Below are 21,448 nucleotides of genomic sequence, written 5' to 3'. Positions count from 1 at the left end.
GGTCAGGTCCTAGGAAAAATGTGGTTTGTAAAGGGCAAAATACCCCCCCTCAACAACACCAGAGAGTCAGGGAAATGAGACTGGAAAGAAACAAGCCTTACAGAAGTCATGATAGATGACTTCAAGTATTTCAAAAGCTGTCAAGTGGAAGAGGGGTTACAATTATTCTGCTTGGCTTCAGAAATAAGAACAACATGTGGAAACTGCAGGTGAATTTAGACCTGATCCAGAAAATCTTTCTAAAAATTGAAGTTGTTGAAAGAATAGCATAGCTCATTCCAGGGCTTCTTCAAGACACTCTGAGTTCCCATGCAAGTAGAGGCTAAGTGAACAATTATCAGGGGAGTTACACAGGAGACCTTGGTCAGGTGTGAATTGGCCAGGATGACCTCTTGGGTTCTTTTCAATAATGAGATTTGGTGATTCAATAAGTCAAAACCCTGGGCCAAGGATTCTTTCCTGAAGCTCAGGTCCAATTATGTCACCCCTCCTATGAATAAACTCCAGTGGCTCCCTATTGCCTTCAAGAGTGAACTCAAAATGCTCTGTTTGGAATCCAAAGCCCTTCATAACCTATCCCGTTCCTACCTTTCCAGTCTTCTCATACCTTACTCCCCAACATGTACTCCTTGATCCAGTGACACTGGATTCTTGACTGTTCCACAGACAAGACATTCCAGCTCTTACCTCCCACATTGTCTCTAATGACTGTCCACCATTGCCAGAATGCTTTCCCTCCTCTACTCAGATTACTACTTTCCTTGGCTTCCTTCAATTCCCAACTAAAATCTTACCTTCTGCAGGAAGCTTTTCCCAACCCTCCTTTATTCTAGTACCTTCCCTCTGTTAATTATTTCCCATTTATCCTGCATTTAGCTTGTTTTGTATTTATTTGTTCGCATATTATTTCTGCCATTAGATTGTATGCTTATTGAGGGCAGGGACTATCTTTTGCTTTTTTTGTATCCCCAGCACTTAGCACAGTGCCTGGTACATAGTAGTAACTTAATAAATGTTTATTGATTGATTGAAGCCTTTACTGATCCTTTCCAACTGCTAGTGTCCTCTTTCCCAAATTACCTTATATTTAACTGCATTGTCTACGTTTGTATCTGTTTACTTTATATTTCTGCTGTACATATACATATGTATATATATAGAGGGAGAGAGAGAAAGAGAGATATTTATACATATATATGTGAATAACAGGGATGCATATATATACATAAATATACATATATATATATATGTATGTATGAAGATACAAATATAAAATTCTTATCTCTTCCATTAGAATGCAAACTCCTGGAGAGTGAGGATTGTTGGTTTCACTCTTTGTTTTTGTATCCATAGCACCTAGCACAACATTCAACACATTGTAGGTACTTAATAAATACTTGGTGACTGATTGAAATATGTATATTCATAACCCAAACTGTTCTTTTCCACTTATTCATAAATATCATTTGGAGTTTCTATCTATATATATGACTTCCCAGAGAATTCAAAATTCCAATGCATATTTGCTTGAATGATCTGGATAATTGCTTCTGTTCTCCAATTCATGTATAGACTGCGTGGGAAGTGACTTATGCAATATTCACAACACAGGAAACACTTCATTGATGGTTAACTACTATTTTCAGCCCATTGTAGAATATCCAGGAACCAACAGCCAGTGTATCATTTCCTTTGATAGTTCTTTCTTCCCTGTCTCACTGGCTCTCAGCACATTCTTCCATTTATTTAATTCAAATTTCTCCTTCTTCAGTGAGCTTCTTTAGTTCATTACTACTGAGGATGGTTAAAATCAAGCCAAGAAGTATTAATGAAACACACATATTATGCTTGATGCCACAAGAGAGACAAAAGTAGATAAAAAGCAAACAAAATATGCGCTTATAGCATTGCTCAGGTAGTCTACTTCTGTCTCTATATGTCCTTCCAATATTTACTAGCTGGGTTAATTTGGGCAAGTCACTTAACGTCTCTGTGATTGAGATCTTCTTTTCTAAATTTGGAATGAGCAATATTTGCATCACCTACTTTGAGGGGTTGTTTTGAGGGAAAAAAAAATTGAAAACCTTAAAGCACAATCGAAATGTGAGTTATTGTCCCCATTATTATCCCAGCACATTTCCCACACCTCCTCAGCTAGACTATTAGCTTCTTGAGAGCAGGGACTATGTCTTATTCTTGACAAAATCAGACTCTTAGAACAGCAGTTGACCTTAGAGATCATCTAAACAAGGCCGTAACTAAATGAGATTCCCTTGACAATATACTTGACAGCTGGCCCTGCAGCCTTTCCTTGAAGAACTCAAATGAGGGGAAATGCACTATTTCCTGAGGTAGCTTATTCCATTTTTTTTTTTTGGACAGCTTTAAATGTTATAACTCCTTTCCCTCTTTTATCAGGCTGAAATTAGCCTTTTTGCATCTTCTACACTTTACTCCTCCATTAAACTCTGAGCTCCTCGAAGGCCAAGACTATCTTTTGCTTTTCTTTGTTTCTCCAGTGCTTAATACTATACATAGCAGGTACAGAGTAGGCACTTAATAAAAGTTTAGTAAATGACTGACTGGCTAACTGAGTCCCTGTGAGGTCAAAGAGAACAAACCTGATTAAAAGGGTATACATCAATTGAGGAATGGTTGTATAAGTTAAGATCTGTGAATGTGCTATAAGATGCCACTGTGCTATAAGAAATTATGAGATAATTTCAGAGAAAACCTGGGAAGACATATGAACTGATGAAAAGTAAAGTGAGCAGTACCAGCAGAACAATTTATATGATAACAATGTTATCAATAGAATAAGGATAAATTCTATTCCACATGGCTATGTCCCTTCTGAGCCTTGTTTACTTTAAGCTAAAAAATTCCCATTCCTTGAACTTGTTCTCATGTGGCATGATCTCAAGGCCTTTCATCATATTAGTAGTTTTCCTCTGCATGCTCTCTAGCTCAACAATATTCCTCATAAAAGGTGGGGCCCAGAACTGAACATAATGCCCCAACTGTCATCTGATCAGACCAGAATAAAGCAAGACTGTCACCTTTCTAGATCCAGTTATTATGTGACTTAAGATCTCATTGTTTTGTTCTGCCTTATTTTGGTTTTAGGTACTGCTGCAGTACTCCACTGCTGACTTCTATTGACCTTACAACCCACTTTCTCAGGAAAACTACTATTTAGCTATATTTCCCCAATACAGTCGTTGTGAAGTTGATGTTTTCAACTCAATTATGAGTCTCTACATTTACCCACATTAAATTTCATCTTATTTGATTCAGCCCAGCATTCTAATTGTTGTTCAGTCATTTTTCAGTCATGTCAAACTCTTCTTGACCCCATTTGGGGTTTTCTTGACAAAGATACTGGAATGGTTTGCTAGTTCCTTCTCTAGCTCATTTTACAGATGAGGAAACTGAGGCCAACAGGGTTAAGTGACTTGCCCAGGGTCACACAGCGGGTAAGTCTCTGAGGCTAGATTTAAACTCAGTATTCTTGACTCTAGGACCAACACTTTATCCACTGTGACACCTAACTACCCAATCATTTTGGACCTTTTTTGTCATGGTACTAATCTATTCCCAATAAGGGAACTTAAAGAAGGATTTCATGCAGAACCTAGTAATGTCTAAGTCCAGTAAAATCTAAGACAATGAAGTCTGTATTACTGTATTATGATGCATTTTAACTCACTTAAGAGAGGATTTAGGATCTAAACTGAGATACCCACAGCCCGAGGCAGGAGGGATTGAGGGCAATGAAAGACAGATTCAGGGCAAAAAATTACCACTGGGTTTCAGTCACCCAAGGGAGAATACCACCATGTATTCCACTGGAGGGAAAGGTCACCAATATTCAGGATGGTACTCAGGATGTTCCTGGAAGAACAAGTGGACTTATTTGTGGTTCTAATAGAACTTATCACTTAAAGAATATTTTTATTTTATCTTTTCTCAATTACATGTAAAACAATTTTAATATTCATTTTTTATAATTTTTGAGTTCCAAATTCCTTTCTTCCCTTCCCTGGCCATCCTTGAGAAGGTAAGCACTTTGATATGTTTAATACATGTGCAGTCATCCAAAAAAAAGAGGAAAAAAAATAAAGTTTAAAAAGTATATTTCAATCTACATTTACACCGCATCAGTTTTTTCTCTGAAAGTGGATAGCATTATCATCAAAAGTGCTTCAGAATTCTCCTGTATCATTGTATTGCTGAGAATACCTGAGTCATTCACAGTTGATAATTGTACAGTATTGCTGTTACTGTGTATGATGATCTCCTAGACTTGCTCACCTCACTTTGCATCAATTCATATAAGTCTTTCTAGGTTTTTCTGAAAGCATCCAGCTCATCATTTCTTAGAGCACAAAGATATTCCATCACACTCATATACCACAACTTGTTCAGCCATTCCTCAATTAATGGGTATCCCTTAAATTTCCAATTCTTTGTTACCACAAAAAGAGCTGATATAAATATAACTAAAGAACCTTTTTTTCCCCTTTTTCTTTGACTTCTTTAGGATACAGCCCTAGTAGTGGTATTGCTGGGTCAAAGGGTATGCACAGTTTTATAGCCCTTTGGGTATGATTCCAAATTGCTCTCCAAAATGGTTGGATCAGTTCATGACTCTACCAAGAGTGTATTAGTGTCACATTTTTTCTGATCACTTCTAGCATTTGTCATTTTCATTTTCTGTCAAAATAATAAATGTATGAGGTGTGAGGTGGTACCTCAGAGTTGCTTTAACTTGCATTTCTCTAATCAATATTAATTTAGAGAATTTTTTCATGTTGACTATAGATAATTTTGATTTCTTCTTCCATAAACTCCCTGTTCATATCCTTTGACCATTTATCAATTGGAGAATGACTTGCATTCTTATAAATTTGACTCCATTCTCTATATAATTGAGAAATGAAGCTTTTAACAAGAGAAACTTGATCTCAAAACAAATTTTCCCATTCTTTGCTTTTCTCTTAATCTTTTTTTTACATGAAAATTTTTTACTATGACAAATACATCATACAATTTTTATGATCTTGGTCTTTCCTTCTTGCCTTTGTACAAGGCCAGAAGAGAAACATTTGCAACTTTTACAATCTTGAATCAGACTCCAGGAATATCACCAACAGTATGACCTTTTTGACCAAATCCAACAACCAAAACTTCATCATTTTCTTCAATAAAGTTCAAGCGACCATCATTGGGAACAAAGGCAGTGATTTTTTGGCCATTCTTAATCAGCTGGACTCTCACACACTTCCTGATGGCAGAATTGGGCTGCTTGGCTTCCATACCAACTTTTTCCAAGACAATCCCTTTTGCATGAGATGCTCCTCCAAATGGGTTGGCCTTCAAGGCAGTGCCCAAATGAGCTTTCTTATATTGTTTGTCATGACACTTTTGGCCTCTCCTATGGCTTCAGAGCTTTCTAGCAGTACAAAGACCATGGCACTTACCCATGCTGCCACTATGCAGGCCAAAAGAAAAGGGAGAAGGTGCTTTCCTCCTAATCTTAACTGCATTTTTGTTTGTGCAAAAAACTTTTTTTAATTTTTAATTTTTAATCAAAATTAGCCATTTTACATCCCATAATGCTTTCTATCTCTTGTTTGATTATAAACTCTTCCTTTATTCATAGATATCTAGGTAAAATATTCCATGCTCCCTTAATTTGCTTATGATATCACCCTTTATTTCTAAATCACATATCTATTTTGAGCTTATCTTGGTATACAGTGTGAGATGTTGGTCTATATCTAGTTTCTGCCAAACTTCTTTAGCAATTTTGTCAAAATGTATTCTTTTCTCCAAAACTTAGACCTTTGCTTTTATTAAACACTAGATTACTTGAGCCATTTACCATTATGTATTGTGTATAGCTAATCTAGTGCACTGATCCACCACCCCATTTCTTAGATTGTTTGATCTGGCACTGCTAGGCACTTCCTTTACATCTTTTTTTTCATTAATTCCCTTGGTATTCTTGAACTTTCCTTCTTCCAAATGAATTTTATTATTATTTTTTGTAGTTCTATAAAATAATTTTGGTAGTTTGATTAGTATAGCAATGAATAAGTAAATTAATTTAGGTAGAATTGCCATTTTTATTATGTGGCTCAACTTATGAGCTTTTAATATTTCTAATTGTTTATATCTGATTTTATTTGTGTATTTGTATTCATATAGTTCCTCACTTTGTCTTGGCAAATTATATACCCAGCTTTACTCAAGCTCTTATCATCCTTTCTAGTCCAGGGAAGGACCATGAACATAGGTGTGTGTGAAAGCACTCTGTGCATGTCTATACCCATGGGTTATATAGTTAGGAAGCAGGTTTTCACTAAGGCAATCTGATTGGTTTCCTATCTTTGATTGGGCTGCTAGAAATAGGAATGACAAAATTAGAGACATTGCAATATCTATACCACATGTCATAATGGGCAGTTTTCTGGATTTGGCATCAGGAATTCTTGGGGGTTCAAATACCTCTGCATAAACTACTGGTTATATGATAACAGGCAAGTCACTTAACCATTCTGAGCTTCAGTTTCCTCATATGTAGATCAAGGGAAAAAAATAGCACCCACCTCATGAAATTATTAAGATAATCACATGAGATAATGTCTATAAACACCTTCATAAATCTTAAATTACTATATATCTGTTATTATTATTATCTATATAAAAGAGACATCTCCAGGGTACTGACAGGTGATTGAGGAAAGGTGTTGCAGAGTATGGAACTTTATAAAAGAAAGGGACATATATTTGGCATTATGTCATATTCCTCTTGAAAAATGTACTTCAAATAAATCTATGCAACAGCTTTCAAAATAGTGATACACACTCAACTAAAATAGTTTCAAGAACCAAAAAGCTAATAAGAAGCAAGATTTTGTGAATATTTTTTGTAGATGGGATGTAACTGGACAATCATGGCAGCAAGGTAAAGGCAAGGGGCCAGAGGCCAAGAGGCAAGGTCAATCACCACTAGATGGCAATGGTAGCCAGCAGTTCATTAGAGGAACAGCTGTATAGAACAACTATAGTTAGAAATGGAGTGTGTGTGTGTGTGTGTGTGTGTGTGTGTGTGTGTGTATACTTGTAATCATTTTCAGAGTATATGAGAAATCCAGGACTTCTAAGAGTTCTTATAAGGTTTACTCCCATCTCTAGTGAATGACTGATTTCCCTCAAAAGATAGCTAGTAAAGTGCTGGACTTGGAGACCAAAAGACCTGAGCTTTAACTCTCCTTCAGATACTTACCAGCTATACAATTTTGGGCAAGTTTTTAATATCTGTGGGCCTCAGTTTTCTCAAAAGTAAAATTAAGGAGTTGGGTTCTATGGCCTCTACAAGGCTCTTTCGTCTTTTAAAATCTGTGATCTTTGCTCTATGAGCTATGAAACTGCTTGCCTCTTCTATAGATTTGAAAATGCAGGGACAAAGTACAGGGAGGAATAGGTTCACACCTATTAGAGTAAGTTGGTGGTACCATTTGGGCAGTGGTAGCAGAAATGTTTTCTATTTGACTTAAATGTGTTTTAGTTTTTTTAGCATTCTGTTTTAAGTAAACATTCTTTAACATAATTAGACATTATGTTTAATTCTATTCAGAATTTAAAGAGATTCAGTGGGGAAAATGGCAGCTTGCAAGCAGTGGGTTTGGAAAGTGAAGGACTCAAATAGATTCAAAAAGCCTGAATGCAACAGTGAGACCTGCAATATATGCAACATCAGTCAAGCAACAACAATTATTGACCTAGAACATTGTCTCTGCTATTAACAATAGGCTCTGTGTTTTATTAGAAAGTATTTGAAGTTGCCCCAGGGCACTAGGTCACCATATCCCCAAATAAGTCCTATAAACCCACAAAAAATGCTTAGAGCAATCAATCTATAAATCAATCAATGGGCATGAATTAAGCACTTGCTATATGCCAGACATATGCAGGATGATTACATCATATCGTCATGTTATTTAATTTCATTCAAGCTTTTGACCAAGAGGCATTGCACTGGGGTGGAAGAAGCATTGGACTAGGCATCTGAAAACTTGGGTTCTATTTTCAACTCTGTCATTAATTTGCTTTGTGATCTTTGACAAACCAGTTAATCATGACTGGACCCCAGACTTTTGGGCTAGATGATATCTAAGACACTTTCAACTTGGAGAATCCCATGATTTTCTGATACTAAAAAATGCCTAATGCCATAAAAAATTTTATGTGGGACCTCAGCAGCCATCCAACCTATTCCATACCTAGAAAGAAATCACCTCCACAACATACCTGGTAAGCTGCAATCCAGGCTCTCTTAAATGTATTACATACATTTTACAGTGACAAACTGTAAGTTTTTCCCCATGGTGTAGTGGAAAGGACGTAGGATTTAGAGTCAAAGGACTGTTCAAATTCTGGCTTACAGCCTCTGTGACTTTAAGCCAGGAAGAGTTTTCTTCTCTGTCAAATAATGTGGCTGGACTTACTTCCAACTCTTTATGACCCCATTTGGGGTTTTCTTGGCAAAGATACTGGAATGGTTTGCCATTTCCTTCTCCAGCTCATTTTATAGATGGAGAACTGAGACGAACAGTATTAAGTGATTTGCACAGGATCACATAGCCAGTAAGCGTCTGAGGCTGGATTTGAACTCAGGGAAATGAGTCTTCCTGACTCCTGGCTTCGTGCTCTATTCACTGAGCCACCTACCTGTGTGGCTGGACTAGATAATACCTAGGGTCCCTTCAAGCTCTAAATCTGTGATCTTCTTATTCTGTGAGAAAGTGACATGGCTTGATAGATAGAACCACTGTTTTTTACTCTAGTTTTAACACTTTCTTTTGATCATTTTTCCCTTGTCTCTCTGGCCCAAATCCTACTTCTTTCAAAATCTAATTTAAGTCTCCAGTGGCTCTATAAAGCTATCCTTTTTCACCTCGGCCCACAATGTTCTTGCTTGTCTCTGAATTACAACAGTATGTGTAGCCCGCCTCCCACATTGTGTATATACTGGCCCTAGCCTTCTGGACTTCATTTCCTCTGCTGGTAAAACAGAAATTATGTTACCAAGCTTGTGGCTCTTCTAGTTCTTCTCAAACTCCAGGTAGTTTCTAGGAGAGAAGAGGGAGTAGTTATCCCCAGAATCGAGGTGGGGGGGGGAAGTCCACTTGCCATACCAACACTGCTGGTAAGTCTTTGTTCATTCACTCTTCTTAAATCCTCTCCATCCTGCCTCACATCTTCCAGAAACCCTTCAGACCACAAGGATTGCTTCCTCCTCTCAACATCTCTAGTATACCACCCTTAGTATGTATGCTAAGCTGATTTATGTGATTACCTTTTTATGTGTCTTCCCTTAATGACTAGATGGTCATTTCTTTGAGGGAAATAGAGCATAAACCACAGTTTAAACCCCTCCACGTTCCCTTCTGGGTCTAGTGCAGACTCTTGGCAAGCCTAATGCTTAGTTATGGTTTCTGGATTGATTGATGATCTCAGTCATAACCCCTTCACCAGGTAGTTGCCCCCCTGCCCATCTGCCATGAGAGAACTGTCTCCATTCCTTCAAAACCCTCTTTGAACTTCACTGGTTTAATGAAGCCATTCCAAGAAGCCAGGGATTTGGGCTACAGGGACATGACAAAAGGAAATTGAAATAGACTGCTAGCAACATCCCTTTGGTGAAAATCATCCATCATCTACTGAGTGCTTCTTTTACTTTGTAATTTTCCTATTATCCTTATCTGGGCTGTCAGCCCACCCAGCACAAGCCACATCCATGTCCAGTTCCCTGCTTGTGTGTGGACCGTGTGCTATAGCAGACATTGCCAATTTGCTGTTGGTTGCTATTATTTTTTTTTACATATGCCTTTGTTTAAAAGCATTTCCTAATCATAAGCAATGGCTTGTTTGAGCTATCTGATACCCTATACTCGGTATGTCTGAGAGTCCTCAGCTACCACCCGAATTCCATAGCACACAATAGTGAAAAGATCAGTAGATGGGTCAGGAGTCCAGAAACCTGAGGGGTTTTCCTAACAAGGTCACTAGCTAGCTGTTTGACTTTGGGCAAATTTCCTCTCTTCCCTTTTCCTTAGCTTCCTTATCTATCAAATAAAGGGATTGACTGGATAATCTCTAAGGTCCTTTGCCGCTCCAAAAGTTGATGTCACATAGTTACTCAGTTCTCTGAGGGAGCTAAAGATATATCACCAAAGGTCACCACTGGTGCTTCTGGGAATGAAGCATTTATTTAGGTGAGGCAAAGGGTCACACAGCTAATAAGTGTCAAGTGGTTGAGGACAGATTTTGAACTTCTGACTCCGGGGCTGATGCTCTATCCACCGTGCTACCTAGATGCCCCCTAGGGAATGAAGCATTTAGAACAATAAGTATTATTATAGCTAGCATTTGTGGAGCACTGACCCGGGCCGGGCCCTTCAGGTACGTCTCCTTCCCTGGGAGCTGGGCTTCGGACGTCTCCGGACCCACCCTGGGGGAAAGGTGGGCTCAAGGACCAGACAGGACGCGAGTGTGGTGTATGCTCTTTATTGTGGAGGATCCCCCCGATCCTTTGTTCTCAGCCCGTTATATAATCTGAGGGCGGGTCATGAAGGCTACAAGGATCCACCCCGAAGGCGGTGCCAACAACCCATTAGCGGAGCCTCCCCAGCACCTCATCCGGGATTGCTACGTAGCTCACTGCTGAGCCCGCAAGCTATCCCAGAAGAGGCGGGTCCCAACTCCTGGGGTGTCACCTCTCCATTCAGGTGTCCCCTGCCAGCCCCCAATCACCTTTACCTCTCCATTCCGACATCTCTTACCAGCCCCCAACAGAGCACTTTAAGGTTTACAAAACACCTTACAAATGGTAACTCATCTTATACTCATGACAATGCTGAGAAGTAGGAAGTATTATTATCCACATTTTACAAATAAGAAAACTGAGGCAGACAGAAATTAAATGACTTAGCCAGGGTCATACAACTAGGAAGACCAGATCTGAACTCAGGTCTTCTGAGCCAGCTCTTTATCCACTGGCCACTTAGCTGCCTCTTATCTGTTGAGATAATCACAGTACTCAACAGTTACACCAACATTTATTAAACAGTTATACCAAAAATGATACAAAAGTATTGTGAATCCAGCACCCAGAGAATCAAAGAATTTTAGAATTGAAAGGGACCCTCAGAAGCCATCTTGACTAACCCAGATCTCAAAGAGAACCACAATGTATCTGGCAAGCTGCCGTTCAGGTTGTGTCGGACAACTTCTAGTCAGGGCAACTCACTACCTCCTGAGAAAACTCATTTTGATTCTCAGTAGTTCTGACTGTGAAGAAGCACTGTCTTCCATCAAACTTAGATTTGTTTCTTTGCAACTTTAACCCATTGCTCTTGGGGGTACATCTGGGCCCAAATAGATCCATTCTAATCTCTTCTCCAAATGACCACTTTAAAAATACTTGGAGACCGCTATTATATCCTTTCTTCTGTAGGCTAAAAATCCTCAATTCGTTCAACCAACTCTGGTTACCTTCCTCAGCATATTCACTAACCAATGTATTCCTTTATATGTGGTACCCCAAACTAAAGACAATACTCCAAATATGGTCTGATTCCTGGTTCCCAGTACTCTGACTTTCTATAGCATTCTCTAGCTTTTATTAATCTGTCAAATCTGGTGTCCATACTGCTAGGTGCCTCCCCGTCCCAGCTCTGTAGAAGATCATTTGATAAACAGTTCATTAAGCTTATCAAGCTGGGATATGAGGGTACTGTGGTATAGTAGTGAGGATACCAGTTAAGGTTTCAGAAGCAATAGCTTTCTGTGTCAGAGAATTTTTTTAGATTTCCTGAGTGAGTTTTATCTTCAATTTCCCCTCTCAGTTACGTGATTAGTGGCGGAGCTGGGATTCAAACCGACACCTTCTGATTTTACGTCCATTATTATTTCTGATATACTATGTTGTCTCTCCTGACTTTGTTCGAGTACCTGGTCTTTGTGTAGAATATGTGTTTTACTGTGTTTTTTTCTTGGGCAGGGGGCAAGTCAAGGGAGGTTGCATCTAAGGTACAGTCCTGCTCAAATGATGATAATAATAAGCATATCTTACATCTTTAGATGATTTTACACACATTATCTAAATTGATCTTCATAAATATGGAATCTAAGACCAAAGTTTAGATCATCTAATGATAAATTTGTGTAGAGCTTTAACGTTTGAAAAGTGTTGGATATACGTTATTGTTTAATAACATAACAAGTAATAGGTAGGCCTATTATCATCCCTATTTTACAAGATTAGAAAACTGAGTGTGTATGAAGTTAAATGACTCACTGTCAGCTTAGATTCAGTATCTAAGGAAGAATTTGAACCCACATGTTCCTGGCTTAAAAACCAGAACTTGTTACCACACAACACAGCTGGGAAATGCCAAAGATATGATTCAAACCAAACCTCTCCTCACTTCCAGTCCATTTTTTTTGCATATTATATACTCCATAGTAAATTTGTAAGCTACTTTCCTTGATCTAAACTCCTTGTTTTGAAGATTTCCAGTAAAAAAAAAATTAGTCTCTAGACTTCTTTGCCTTTAAAAAAAAAGTATTTTATTCCTTTAATTACTGGACGTGTTTTGTAACAAATCCCATAGGAATAAGAGAGGAATAGATTGTTTAGGGGTTTTCCTCACAAAGAGGATGCTGAGTAGTTAAATGTTGTGATCACTACTGAATGCTGACCACCCACACAACTTCTGTGTTGGTAAAACAGAAATCACTACAAGTATACTTACTATTCATTGTGTTAACATGTTTTTATTAAGAGGAATAGAAACAATAACAAAAAGATGGGAGGACTAATATTAAGCCCCGGGCTGTACGGTACAGTGAGAACAGCAGTGATAATGAAATAAGAAGACCTGGCATGAAAAGATCTGTGACTGGACGCAAGTCACTTATCTCTCATGCAAACCTCAATTTCCTTATCTGTAAAACGGCAATAGTCATATTTATAGTACCTATGCGACAGGGTGGCTGTGGACAAATTGCATTTCCTTTGTACCTCCACAGTGTCTGGATCAAAGTTGATGTTTAATAAATAATTCTTAGCTAATTGGTTGATAAATCTTAGTGCAATAGTTTTATAGATTTAGACATGGGAAGGGTCTCAGAGGCCATCTAATCCAGCCCTCACTTAACAGATGAGGAAACTTAGTCCAAGAGAAGAGAGGTGACTCACCCTAAATGACACAGTGGGTAGAGTGCTGGACTTGGAGTCAGAAAGACTTGAATTCATATCCTGCCTCAGACACGTCCAAGCTGCATGACCCTAGATAAGTCACTTAACCTCTGTCAGCCTCAGTTTGCTCATCTTTAAAATGGGGATAATAATAGCCTCTAGCTCGCAGGGTTTTGTGAATAGCAAATGAGATAATTTTATAAAGCACTTTGCAAACCTTAAAACTCTATATAAATACTAGCTAATTTTATCACATAATAAAGAAGGGGATTTGAACCCAAGAAAGTGAACTACTATTATGATTGTCACTGAATCTTATAAGCACAAGTATAACTTCCCTCCAAAGTCTTAGCAAAACTCTATTAGCTTTGAACTAAAATCACTCCATATCATCCTTTAAGAAGAGAGACAAGCTGTGGATAGAGCACTGACCCTGGAATCAGGAGGTCCTGAGTTCAAATCTGGCCTCAGATACTTGACACTTACTAGCTGTGTGACCCTGGACAAGTCACTTAACCCCATTGCCTAGCAAACAAACAAGCAAACACACAAACAAATAAATGAAGGATAGGGACAAGGAATCCCTCAGAGCTGCCCTGTCAGACAATAGTCCAGTGTCCTCAGTTCCCTTCAGTGTTTTTCTCACCTTTATCGTTAGTGAAGCAAATGTTATTGATACAGATTCAAAAAGTCAGTGTGAGATGATAGGAAGATTTTGTGCTGCCTGTACAAAAATCAGTGGCTTTATTGTTCACATCATGTGCCAACTCCTCAGCTTGACACTTAAAGCCTTTCACATCCAGGCTCCAACATCCAGAATGATCACACATCACTCTCTGTGGCACATCCTACAATCTAATGAAAGTGGCTTTCTTCCATCATATGCAGAAATGTGTTGTAAACTTTTAACAGGGAGAAAATGTATACAGAATACAATTTTAAGTTTAACTTGTGTGATTAACATTTTCTATAGCACCTTCTGAATTCTAGATGATCAATAAAACAATAAATCAAGCCCTGATTTGTAGTTTGCCAATTTCCAAGGTGTAAATGTTCACCCTGAAAGTTTAGCAATCAGCTCTCACAAACCAGTTCAAAATGGGTCCAACAAACCCCTACACATGCAATATTTCATTTCCCATTTCTATGTCTTTAATTAGGATGCCCCCCAAGCTTAAAATGTACCTCTTCTTCACCTTAAAATCTGTAGTTTCCTTTACAACTCAGCTGAGTTGTAACTACCCTTTATTGTTGTTCAGTCATTTCATTCCTGCTCAATTCTTCATGACCCTTTTTGGATTTTCTCAGCAAAGATACTGGAGTGGTTTGCCACTTCATTTTCTAGGTCATTTCACAGATGAAGAAACTGAGGTAAACCAGGGTAAGTGACTTGCTCAGGGTCATACAGCTATTAAGTACTTGAGGCTGGCTTTGAACTCAGGTCTTCCTGATTCTAGTCACCAAACTCCATCCATTGTACCACCTAGCTACTTCCACAACTACCTCTTACATGAGCCCTTTCCTGACTTCCCTTTTCCCCAGCTCTTCATACTTTCTCCTCAAAATTACTGTGTGCCTATTTTCTGCATATTTCATGTGTACATTTTCTCCATTAAAGAACATAAGCTCCTTGAGAAAAGGGATGGTTTCATTTTTGTCCATGTATCCCCAGTGTCTGTGGATTCATATCACATGCCATTTCATACATTTCCTACTCACCCATTCTCTTCATGGATGTCTTCCCCCATTAGAAGGGTTTGAACCACTTGGACAGTTTACTCTGTGTAAATAGAGGTTTGGTTATCTTCTTATCACTTTATTTGATTAATTCTTTTATATGTCTGTTGTTTTGAATAATGTGTCCCTGGTTAAGCAGCAAAAGAAATATAGGAGGGGGGTGGGGCTTTTGAATATGTGCTTGTGCATAGTATGCCTTGAATTTGGTATAATTAGAGGATGACTCAAGAATTATATGAGGAAACTCAAGTATATTTGGTATAAGCCATGTCTTTGCAAGCTCACTGTTCAGTAGGGGTGACTTAGTTAGAAGGATGTGTGTCAAGCCCTGCCTATTACCATACAGACAAGTCATCTTAACTAGGGATAGTTGATAAAACCACCAAAATGACAGGACATAAGCACTAGGAAATCAGATGGAATCACAAAGCGTGAAACTTCTTGGCACTTTTTGCATTTTGGTTTCCTAATCTCCTGCGGACTCCCTCTGTTCAGAATCCTTTGATTGGCAGCTGTATCACTGATTCGTCTTATCCTTTTAGAGTGCTCCAGAGATACCCTGCTAACAAGGTTATTTTAGATAATACCTGCTCTCCTATCAACTCGAACCCCACCTCTTCTGCCCCAGGTTCATGAGAAACCAAAGAAAATATCAGTATACAGGCACAGCAGGAATAGCTAAAAAAAAAAAAAGCACACCTAGGGTATCTTCTTACCGGCTGTAATAGCTACTACTCCTTTTGAAAGCAATGATAAATTAGCCTATGAAACTCAATGTTGGGGATGCCTTTAACCCTGGTGATATGATGACAATTTATCTCAGCATGGCAGGGTAATCGTGAAAGTGAAGGGAGTCCTGGACCAAGATTCGGGAAGCTTTGGTTCTAGTTCAGGCTTTGCCTCTAGTTTTCTAAGTAACTTTGGACAAGTCAATTCTGTCTGGGTCTCAGTTTCCTTCTCCATAAAATGAGGGGGTGGATTAGATCAGGGGTGCTTAGCCTTTTTGTGCCATACATTCCTTTGGCAGTTTGGCAAAGACTATAGACTTTCAAGGAAAATGTTTATAAATACACAGTAGAACAAAGGGAGTCAGTTATACCGAAATACAATTCTTAAAACACACATGCACACAGAGTCATTGACTCCAAGTGAAGAATCCCTGAACTAGATGTTCTCTAAGGTCATTTGATTAAGGAAGCTTTTTGATTTTGTTTTTTTAGGTGAGACCCAATCAAGGTTGAGGAACTCGGGGAATTCTTTTTCCAGAGTCTCATGATCTTTCACCTTATAAAAGAAGGCAGTATGTATAGTGAAAGAACATTGGATCTGGAGTATAAGGACCTGAATCTGAATCCTGACTTTGGTATCTACAATTTGGATGACCTTTGAGAAGTCACGTAGCCTCATCTATCATGTGTACATGTTTGTGTGCCTTAAATTCTGTCCCATTCAGTTTTAGCCCAGGGTAGCATTCCTGGAAGAATAGAGATCCTTGAGTTAGGGCCCCAGCCCAAGAAAGAGACAAAGCACTCAGAATAAAGTATGGGAAGCAGCAAGAGGAGAGCAAGCAAGCCCAAAATAGAAATAAAGCACACAGGGTTGATATGAGAGTCAAATGAGATTGTATATGTAAACCATGAAGAGTTATGTAAATGTCATTTGTGATGTTTTTTTCCCTCTATGATAATGACTCATACCTATGATAATGATCTCACTCAAGACATCTAAACATACCGGTGCATGTTTTCCACTGGGGATACCATGCTCATTTCCCATGGGCAGGTTACTTAAATTTCCTCTGAAGTAATTTGTTAAGTGCTTCTGACACACTAACATCTTCTAATGAACTTGTTGAAAAATTTCAAGGAAGTGTCAAAGGAATGGCTCCATTCAAGTAAGATTCCTTACTTCCTCTAAAAAGATACCTACACCTCTATACAAGAAAGCACCCATTTTGTTTTCATGAAAGAAAAGCAGCTTGCACTTGAAAAGTATAAACAAGGAAAAGCAATATCTTCTAGTCAGTCCTCAACACTCTCCAAGTTACTGCTGCCACTGAGCTTTTATCTAAATTAATAATAATATGACAACTATAATGTTAGGTAACAATATTTATGTAACCCATTAAAGTTTGCAAAGTGCTCTTCTTGTATTACCTCATTTGATCCTCATGACAACTCTATGAGGTAGGCTGTATTATTCTTCCCATTTTATGAGGGAAGAAACTAAGGCAGAGAAAAGTTAAGTAACTTGCCTAGGGTCACAGCTATTAAGTGTTGGCAGCAGGATTTGAACCTGATTCAAAGGTCTTCCTGACTCCAAAACCAACATTCTATGCTTCTTAGCTGCTCTATAATCACATTTCAATACTTCAAAAAGCTATAGTATTATAAATTTGGGGACTACCTCAACAAATTTAGATTATAGGCCCTCTATGGCCTTCATGACTTGTGGGGGCTTAAAAAAGTCATCATCCTGTATCCACCCTCATATCAAACCCCTCCAAGAGTAGGTAGGTGGGCTGCCCCTTGGAATGCAGGCGTGCAATCTGTTGCAAGGTCCGTACCTGAAGGCTTCCCTTCTTGGTGGAATCAGGCAGAACTTGTCTACTATAACATGAATGTGAAACCAAGTCTTACCACAGAATGAAAAAAGCAAATCTAAACATTTCAAATTGACCACATTATATGGAATAAAATTTACTGTTGTAATAGCTCTGTAAACTCTTCTTGTAGTAACTAACCAAGGTCCTTTTCTTTCTTTCTTTCTTTTTTCTTTTTCTTTTTTTTCTTTTTTTTGCCCATGCAATGTCAACTCCATGGTTTGACTGATTTCTTCACTAAAAAGACAAGTTATTAGACAGAAGGGGCCAGTTGCTTTGGTTTCACATGACTATAGCATTTTAAAAGAAAAAAAATCATTCCCATCGAATTTTAAAGCATCACAAAAGAAGAAAAACAGGAAACCAAAGTCAGAAGGGGCTGTCCACAAAAAGAATAATGTAGTCAATCACATCTTCATTATTCTACATCCTCTCTCAAAAGCAATTAATAAGTAGAGTTCCCAGAGACACTGATCATATTTCAAAGAGAAGCAGCATGTTCTCTCATACCTCCCACTGAAACAGGTAATGCCATGCATTAGGATTGAAAGTGGGATATTAAAACCCATTAAGATTCTCAGATCATTTGATGAGGAAGATAAATCTGGCCAATAATGTTTGGCTGTAATTTACTTGAGATGGCATTGATTCTACTAAGACCTGTTTTTCAGTGACTGCAAAAGAGAAAAACCTAGCAGAGGCCTGGAAATGGTATGAAGGCCACAATGCAAGCTGAAGCCTTAAATGTCAGAGTCCTCTCATTCTTAGAACTGGCAAAAAATAATCTCTTTTCTCTTTAAAGTTACCCAAGGCCCCAAAATAAATGAAAATCTGGGGTTCTATGAAAAAGGTTTTATGGAGATTTACTGGGGCTGTTTCTTCTGCCCTTCGATATTAATTTTCCAGGTTCCTGCTATGTGATGTGCTATTTTGTTTTGTTTTTCTTTTCTTCTTGGCAAGCTAAGATAGAATAGCAGTTTTTTGAAACAGCTGGGTTCACAACACTTTGTAAAAAGGCTCATTAAAATGCAGTCCCATTAATTACCTTTGAAATTAAGTTATATATGTTCTTAACATTTCAACACTTAACATCCCTCAAGTATACATGAAAAAAAAAGTTATTATCGCCCTCATGGGCAGTGATTACAATCAGTAATAGTGAAAGCTCATATTCTCTGCTGACCACACTCAGAATATGGAACTGGTGAATTAGGAGAGGTTTCAAGATGTGTCCAGCATCATGAATGACTGAAACAAGCTTTGATCTTATTTTTTTTAAGTCCCCATTCTGTCCATTGCATCAAATTGACCTTGTTTACATTATAAAGCAAATTGAACTAATAAATCTTTCCATGCTAGTCATCATAGTCTAGACTCAATAATATTTTCATGTTAAGCAATTGAAACAGACACTTTGGTGTTCATTCTTTGGTTGGGTGTCTGTCTGGATTTAACTCATACCAGAATGATGTCTTCAGGCCTCCTTATCTCTGCCAGACCAACCAAGACATGACCGCATGATCATAGATGTAGAGTTGGAAGGTATCTCGGGCTAGTCATCTAGGCCAACTTCCCTTCACTTAGAGATAATTAAAGAAAGACCTAGTGGCAGCTAGGTGGTGCACCAGCCCTGGAGTCAGGAGGACCTGAGTTCAAATCCGGCTTCAGTCACTCGACACTTAATAGCTGTGTAACCCTGGGCAAGTCACTTAACCTTGATTTCCTAAAAAAAAAAAAAAAAAGGCCTAGAGAGAGGAGAGGGGTTTGCCCAAGGTTGCATGGCTAGTAAGTAGCAGAGATGGGATTCAAACTCAGGTGCTGACTCCATGGTTAGTGCTCTTTCCCATTATACCACTCTGTCTCCCTACATAGGCTGCCAACATCTATATGGACTACCAAAGTGATATGCATAAGGGCTACACCTGTGATTTCAGCGAGAAAAAGAACTCCCAGGTGAAGAAAATCCTTTTACCCGTGCAAAGTGCTGAACTTAGGGTCTTAGAACAAAGGTTTTTTTACCTGGAGTTCATGAGCTACATATGTGTGTGTCATGTATGCATATGTATGTATACACACGTATATATGCATATACATGTGTGTATATGCATATATATTGATAGCTATAATACAAAAGATTTAGGGGTTTTTTGTGATCTTATGTATTTATTTTATGCATTTAAAAACATTATTCTGCTTCCCCAGGCTGTTAAAAGGAAGCATAACAGAAAAGTGAATAAGAACCCCTGCCTAATTGAGTTGCCTAGAACACTGAGTTGCCCAAGATCTGAGGGGTTAAGTGACTTGCCTCATAACAAACTAATAACTAAAATTCATATAGTATTTCAAAGTTTGCAAAGCATTTAACATTTATCTTAATTGAGCTTTAACATAAAACTACAAAGTAGGTATTGCACCTATTAATATCCCCTTTTTAACGGTGGGGAAACAGAACCTCAGAGACATGAAATGACATGTCCATGGTCACATAGTTAATAAATGTAGGAGGCAGGATTTGAACAGGAGTTTTACTGACTTCAAATTCAATATTCTAACCACTGTGCTCTGTTGTCTCTCATGTTAATTTATTGGGAGAGGGGGGTGGCTCTCCATAGAAGTGAAAAATATTGCACACCAAACAGTGAATCTGTTTGAATAAATGATTGGCTTGATTTGTTTATATGACTGCAACAACTGTTTGTGAAATGGACCAGCATGTGTGGCATATTTGTCTTTTTTTTTCCTTTTTAAAATTTTATTAATTATTTTAGCATTCTTTTCTTTTTAAATTGTGAGTTCCAAATTCTCCCAACTCTCTCCCATCCAATGAGGAGACAAGCAAAATTATGTCAATTATATATTTGAAATCATGTAAAACATTTTTCTATATTTGCCATATCACACACAAAAAAAAGAAAAAAGTGAAAAAATATACATCAATTTGCTCTCAGAGTTCTTCAGTTCTCTCTCTGGAGATGGATAGCATTTTTTCATTATGAGCCCTTTAGAATTGTCCTGGATCATTGAATTGATTACAGTAGCCAAGTCTTTCATAGTTGATCATCATTGCAACATTGCTGTTACAGTACACAATGATCTCCCAATTCTTCTCACATCAGTTTGCATCAGTTCATATAGGCTTGCCATGTTTTTATTTATCTGAAACCCCCTCCTCATTTCTTATAAAACAATTGTATTCCATCATAATTATATGCCACAATTTATTTAACCACTCCCCAACTTCCAATTCTTTGCCTCCACAAAAAGAGCTGTTGTAAATATTCTTGTACATAAAGGTCTTTTTTCTTTTTCTTTAATCTTTTTGGGATATAGACCTAGTAGTGGCATTGCTGGGTCAAAGGGTATGTACAGGTTTATAGCCCTTTGGGTATAGTTCCAAATTGTTCCCCAGGATAGTTAGGCTAGTGCACAATTCCACCAACAGTTTATTAGTGTACCTATTTTCCATTATCCCCTCCAGCATTTGTCATTTCTGATAGGGATGAGGTGATACCTCAGATTTGTTTTAATTTGCTTTTGTCTATTCAATAGTGATTTGGAGCACTTTTTCATGTCACTATAGCTATCTTTGATTTCTTCTTCTGAAATCTGCCTGTTTATATCCTTTAACCATTTATCAGTTGAGGAATGGTTCTTATTTTTATAAATTTGACTCAGTTTCCTATGTTACAGTAGAGCTTGTATTTGAATGCTATCAAAAAGCTAGACTGTCATTGATATTGGTGCTGTCCAGTTAGTTGGACTCTAGTTGCTAGCATTAACCTTACATTTAGTAAAAACAAAAGAGTACAAAAGGTCCTACAAAAGTGGGCATATCT

The 21,448-nt window shown here is 38.1% G+C and overlaps 1 pseudogene; it reads right to left on the bottom strand.

The window, feature by feature from the left end:
* Positions 1 to 5,012: 5,012 nt before the first annotated feature.
* On the bottom strand, positions 5,013 to 5,487 carry LOC110213348 (small ribosomal subunit protein uS12 pseudogene; annotated as a pseudogene).
* Positions 5,488 to 21,448: the final 15,961 nt, after the last annotated feature.

Source organism: Phascolarctos cinereus, unplaced genomic scaffold, assembly GCF_003287225.1.
Source record: "Phascolarctos cinereus isolate Bilbo 61053 unplaced genomic scaffold, phaCin_HiC Scaffold_4;HRSCAF=312, whole genome shotgun sequence".
Lineage (NCBI taxonomy): Eukaryota > Metazoa > Chordata > Mammalia > Diprotodontia > Phascolarctidae > Phascolarctos > Phascolarctos cinereus.
Note: the sequence above shows the minus strand (reverse complement) of the source record. Positions and strands in the feature narration are given on the sequence as shown.